The sequence below is a fragment of the Fundulus heteroclitus genome, chromosome 4, assembly GCF_011125445.2.
Source record: "Fundulus heteroclitus isolate FHET01 chromosome 4, MU-UCD_Fhet_4.1, whole genome shotgun sequence".
NCBI lineage: Eukaryota > Metazoa > Chordata > Actinopteri > Cyprinodontiformes > Fundulidae > Fundulus > Fundulus heteroclitus.
Genome location: NC_046364.1, coordinates 40,386,872 through 40,392,859, shown reverse-complemented (window position 1 = coordinate 40,392,859; position 5,988 = coordinate 40,386,872).

The following is a 5,988-nucleotide window of genomic DNA, read 5'->3' as shown; positions in this document are numbered from 1 at the left end:
TATTGGCCCGATCAAGCTGACGTCACGACTCACATACCGCACCTCATTGGCTTACGTCTTTTTGTATTGCCAAGGCGTTTCTCAACGCCTAAGTACGCAAGTACGTTCTTGCGTACTTGACAAGTATGTTCTAGTATGAAAGTAGAGCAGAAAGTACGTACTGCCGAGTACGGGGGTTCAAGGACGGTCTGTGCTTATTGTTGGCTCAGTTTTGTGAATATTTTCACATTTATAAAGGATGATACAATAAGAAAAGTAAACTCTTTTCTGGATAATAAGGAAGAAGTGTCAGTACTAAGTTGTAAATATTTAAAAATCACGAGATAAGGCTTGTTGTTTATCATAAAAAAGCTAGCGAATAATGTTGGTTTACCGCCTGGTATTACTCCCTTCACTAAATGAAGATTATGTGAATACCTTCTCCTGAGAAGATCTCATATATTAGAATCTCCACTCCATTTGCACTTTGAAAAAAATTATCAAATGCTGCTCAGAGATACACTGTGCCAGACCCCTGTAAATTCAGATTTAGTGTACCCTGCATAAACTCATATTCTAAATCATAAAAACATTGAAATCATTGTTATTTTATTGTATTTTAATTTGTTTAATCTGGTAAACTCCCATTGAGTTTAAGAACATATTTGTTGTTATGTGAATAAAGCCAATGCATTAAATAGTAAATTATTAAATAGAAAAAAATGAAGTGGGTTTGTATTAATTTTTTACAAGAACTTTTTACAAGCAGTGTCAATTCAGTGAGTAGCAGAGGTGCTGCAATAGCACCTGCTGGCATGGAGGTGGTGAACAGCAGCAATAAAGATCCAGAGCAGGAACCTTCAGGTGCCTTGTAAGATCACAAAATACACCTGCAGGTTCTAAGGTTATGCTGGTAGCGGCATGGCCTAAGTTGGTATGAAATTCCATCAGTTGTGGAGACTGTCACTGTCCTGTCATTCCTGGTATCTGTACATCAAGTGGCACAGTGGACATTCCTGGAAATACGAAACAAAAACAAACAAACACATGAATAAGTACAGTTCCATTCACAAATTACAAATATAATATTAGGTGAAACATAAATAACTTACTTTAAATTACACCATTCATGGTGATTATCCTGGTTTTTCCAGAAATTTCTACAAATATTTTGAGATGTACTGACCCTGGATAAACAGCACAAATTGTTTCTGCTGGATGCAACTCTGTGACATAATCTGCCATCGACTTAGGTTTCACAAGTTCATCTGGTAGGTTGGCTGGAAGCTTTTTGTGACTGTGGATGTCCTGAACAATTTGCTTCAAGTCTTCTGCCAATGGTGGATAGACGGTATGTTGGTGCTGGTAAGGTGCAGTCTTTGTTTTGAATACGTCCCGGTTGGTTTAAAACAAATGCCATTTGCTTATGTTCTTGTGTACACATGACATTTTTTGTTTGGCACATGGACAATGCCATGAGCCGATGAATTGTATTTTTTTTCTCATAAGGTTACAGAACAGGAGCTAGGAGCTATTATTAAGGGTATTTGGATGGAGCCAAAGTGTGTTATCTGACATAGAATTAAAGCTGTATTCACATTCTTAATTATAGCTCCTAGCTCCTGTTGTGTAACCTTTCATGGGGTCAACATTAAGATCAATATAGTGGATAGGAAAGAAGCTTCGGACTGCTGTGCCAATTTCGGACAGCCTTTAACTCTGACATCATTATGTGTCGGGAAACGTACATGAATGATGCAAGTCAAATCTGGGCCTACAGCTTTCTGAAAATGACCTATTGGCTCATTTAATACCCTTATTGAGTCAGGACTCTTTAGCCAAAGCGTAAGTGCATCAGGAGGCTTAAGGTATCCCACAATCCTTTGCGTGACATGATGTATAAGCACAGCCCCCTCACGGAAATCAACAGAAATGTCCGGAGAGACGAGAGCATGCACTTTGTAGTTCAGTTTCAGAAGGCTGTAGGCCCGGATTTGACTCGGCCATGTGTGTTTCCGTCACATAATGACGTTGCCATTAAAGGCTGTCCGAAATCAGCACAGCAGTCGGAAGCTACTTTCCTACACACAATAATGTTCTTACTGTTGACCCCATGAAAGGTTACGGAACAGGAGCAGAGCTAAGAGCAATTATTTAGGGTATTCAGATGGAACGCTTGACTTGTTCAGCAATTCTCTGCTTCACCATCTCCTTTTTTTTTTTTTAGCAGTAACAGGATTGTTTCTTTTTGATAATGTCTTGATATTGTCCATTTCCCATCATTATAGGTTTCTAATTCCATTGACGAGAAATACACACTTTTAGGCTTATTTCCTGCCGTTGCCATGATGAACTGCATTAGCTGCTTCTTTCATGCTCAAGCTCAACTCAGGGTTGATGGGACATCAGGTTTAGTTTGCTTACCTGATTGACATCACCTGTTCTAAAACCAAATACGCTGGGTACGACAGAGCTGGGTAGAAATACTCAGAGTTTCTGCCTCCTACTCAGAGTTCGGCAACCATTCTTTCTGAAATAGGGCCCAGCTCGTCTGCGTCGTTCGATGGGATTCTTTCCATTCTCCTCTTGACAGTATTCCACTCCTAGATAGATTCTCTATAGGGTTTAGGTCAGGCCAATGAAGCACATTGATACCATGTCCATTAAACCAGGTATTGGTGCTTTTGGCAATGTGAGCTCTAAAATCCACTGATAGAAGGTTGCACAGACTTTTGACTTGATGGAAACCAGTGAATAAACACCAGTAGATGGCATACCCTCCCAAATCATCACTGACTGAGGAAACATCAGACTGGACCTCAAGCATATTGGATTCTGTGCCTCTGCATCCTTCCTGCAGATTATGGTGCATTCACTTCTAAATAAAATGTAGGCTTTACTATTATTTGAAAAAGGTTGAGGATTTCTAATTAACAGTTGACTTAAAGACACAAAGACACAGACTGCTCCTGAAGCCATCTTGGCCGCATGCTCCAAGTTATCATATTGGAAGATGAATACTTTACCTACACAGAATTCCAGTGCACTTGGCTGTCATTCTACTTGCTAGCTGGCCAGTTCCTGCCCCTAAAAAACATCCCCACTGCATGGTACTGCCACTACCATGCTTCACAGTAGGGACAGTGTTAGCCACATAATGAGCGGTACTTGTTTACTTGATGTGATGATTAGGGTTCACTTCAGGTAAAAAATGTCTTTTGTCAGACCAGAGGATTTTGTTTCTCCTGGTCTAACAGTCTCTAAAGTGGTCTTCTGTGATGTTTAGACCGGCTCTCCTATGTCATTTAGTGAGCAATTACTTAAACAAGAATGCTTAGTGGGTAAAATGTATTAGTAATAGTATGATTATGGTTGGTTACTTTTTTACAAGAGGAGATTGTAGATATACCTTATGACCATTGGGTCCTGGTTAACTACCTGACCAAGAATATCTTCCTTGATTACTTAGTTTTGTTAAGCAGCCAAGTCAAGGTGTAATCCGGGTTGATTCAAAATTTTAAATTTTCAAACAATGGAGACCCTTGCTTTTCAGTGGTGCATTTTCCCCCCTGGAAATCTTTCCCCAGATTTGTGATTTGACACAATCCAGCCTTGAAGGTCTACATATATTTACTTTGGCTTAAGTTCTGAGAGACCTTTATAGGAAACTGTGGTCCATTCTGAAGCATGTGCAATAGACTAAATTAAGCACTGATATTCAGGACAAGTTGCAGAAGGATAATCACTGGAAAGAAGATGCACCTGAGCTCAGCTTTCATTGTCACAGTGCTTTCAATGTTTAAGTTCATCTGTTTTTATTTTATGTTAATATATTTCAAACAAAAACTTTTCACTTTTTCATTACATGGCATTATGGGCACAGTTTTCAGAAAACAAATTAGTTTAAATGAAATAAAAACCATGGACCATGAAATACTATGAACACTTTCCAATCAATCAATTGCAAACTTTTAATAGATACAGTACAAAGAAGAGAGTTTTATATAATTTATTAGTTTCTGTTCAAAACATACTTAAACATTAAACAGGCTTAGATTTTTTTTATGCATTCCAACAGAGTAACGTTCATGCTTGGTAATTTATTATAGGGAACAAATAAATATAGTAAAACAATATCAACTAGCCATTGCCTGGTATATATGCAGAAAGGATTCAGAAACACTAAAAAACATAACAGATTTTCTTTAACATCCGAGGGAAAAATGTTTCATTATTAAATGATGTGATATTGTTTGATAGAGGGTCCAAATGTTTATGCAAAATCCCGTTTTTCTTTGTCTTTTACAAAACTCTACAAAAAATGATTATGTGTAGCAGAGCTGCTGAGATGCTGCTTTTCAGATTACAGCTACAAAGGCTCTCTCTTACTCAGCCATACTGTGTGCATACTGTGAGCCGCATGGACTCTGTTACCCTTCATAGTTGAGCATACCTGTTGCCTACTTTCGTTGTGTCAAACTCCTACAATTTCCACTCTTTCTGCCAATGGGGAGAAGCAGGGTAAGGGATAGTAAAATGTTTGATAGGCAAGTGAAGCACCTAGAGCCGTTTCTTTTTCAGCAGGCTCCCACTGCACACAGAGGGACTGTGATGCCGTGCGTCGTTGCGACCGCCTGCTTGGAGCAGCTCAGTGTATCAAGCTAGGTGTCACATATGAAACAGTTCGATGTGAAGACTTCTAAATGGCGAGCAGTTTATTATGACACCGCATACACGTACATAAAAATTGACCTCTGTGCGTACCTGTCTACGCAAAGGCCGCCTTGAGTATGCACGGATGTCCACGGACTCATGTCCGCGCAAGTATGTGTAGGCCATAAGGCAGATACCTTCTGGATGCATCGTTTTTTAAAATACAGCTGACAAGAGTTACAGACGCAGGAGTTTCTACAAACACAACCACAAGTTTCCCAATACAATATAAAATCAAACTGTGCCACATCAATGTGGTGCATTAAACTCACTGGACAGTAAACGACAGAAAAGCTACAGGTTTTGGATGAGAATCCACTGATAGCGCAACTATCCATTTCTTGATTCTTAAAAGTTTGCCTTTTTGACATCATTAGTCACATTGAGAGTAAAAACCCCAAGTGCAAAGAGAACCGTTAGATAAGGCCCAGGTGATCTTTGCAATAATTCAATTCAATTCAATTTTATTTATGTAGCGCCAATTCACAACACGTCATCTCAAGGCACTTTACATAGTCAATCAAATAATACATACAGATTGGTCAAAAAGTTTCCCATCTAAGGAAACCCAGCAGATTGCATCAAGTCTTGACAAGCAGCATTTACTCCTCCTGAAAGAGCGTAGAGCCACAGGGACAGTTGTCTGCATTGTCCATGGCTTTGCAGCAATCCCTCATACTGAGTATGCATGACACGTCAGTGGAGAAGAAAACTCCCCTTTAACAGGGAGGGGAAACCTCGCGCAGAATCAGGCTCAGTGTGAACGGTCATCTGCCTCAACCACTGGGGGTTAGAGAAAAAGCAAACATTAATCCAGGAATCCTTTCTATGTTATATAGTAATGGCAGATGATTTGTCTCCCCTGGATGGCGTCACAACTAACAGAACACCAGACTAGTTATACCTACTAAGAAGAGAAAAGTGAAAAAAGACAGAGAGAACAAAAAAATGTAAAATTGAATTAACAACAAACAATGCAAAATTGGGAAACGGAAGGAGAACTCAGCAGAGTGAGAAAAATAGACCCTGATGTCCTCCAGTAGCCTAAGCCTATAGCAGCATAACTAGAGACATAGCTCAGGATAACCTAAGTTCTCTAAAATATAAGCTTTTTAAAAAAGGAAAGTTTTGAGCCTAGTATTAAAAGTAGACAGGGTGTCTGCCTCACAGACAAAAATCGGGAGTTGGTTCCACAGGAGAGGAGCCTGATAGCTAAAGGATCTGCCTCCTGTTCTACTTTTAGAGACTCTATGAACCACCAGCAGAACTGCAGTCTGAGAGCGAAGTGCTCTGTTA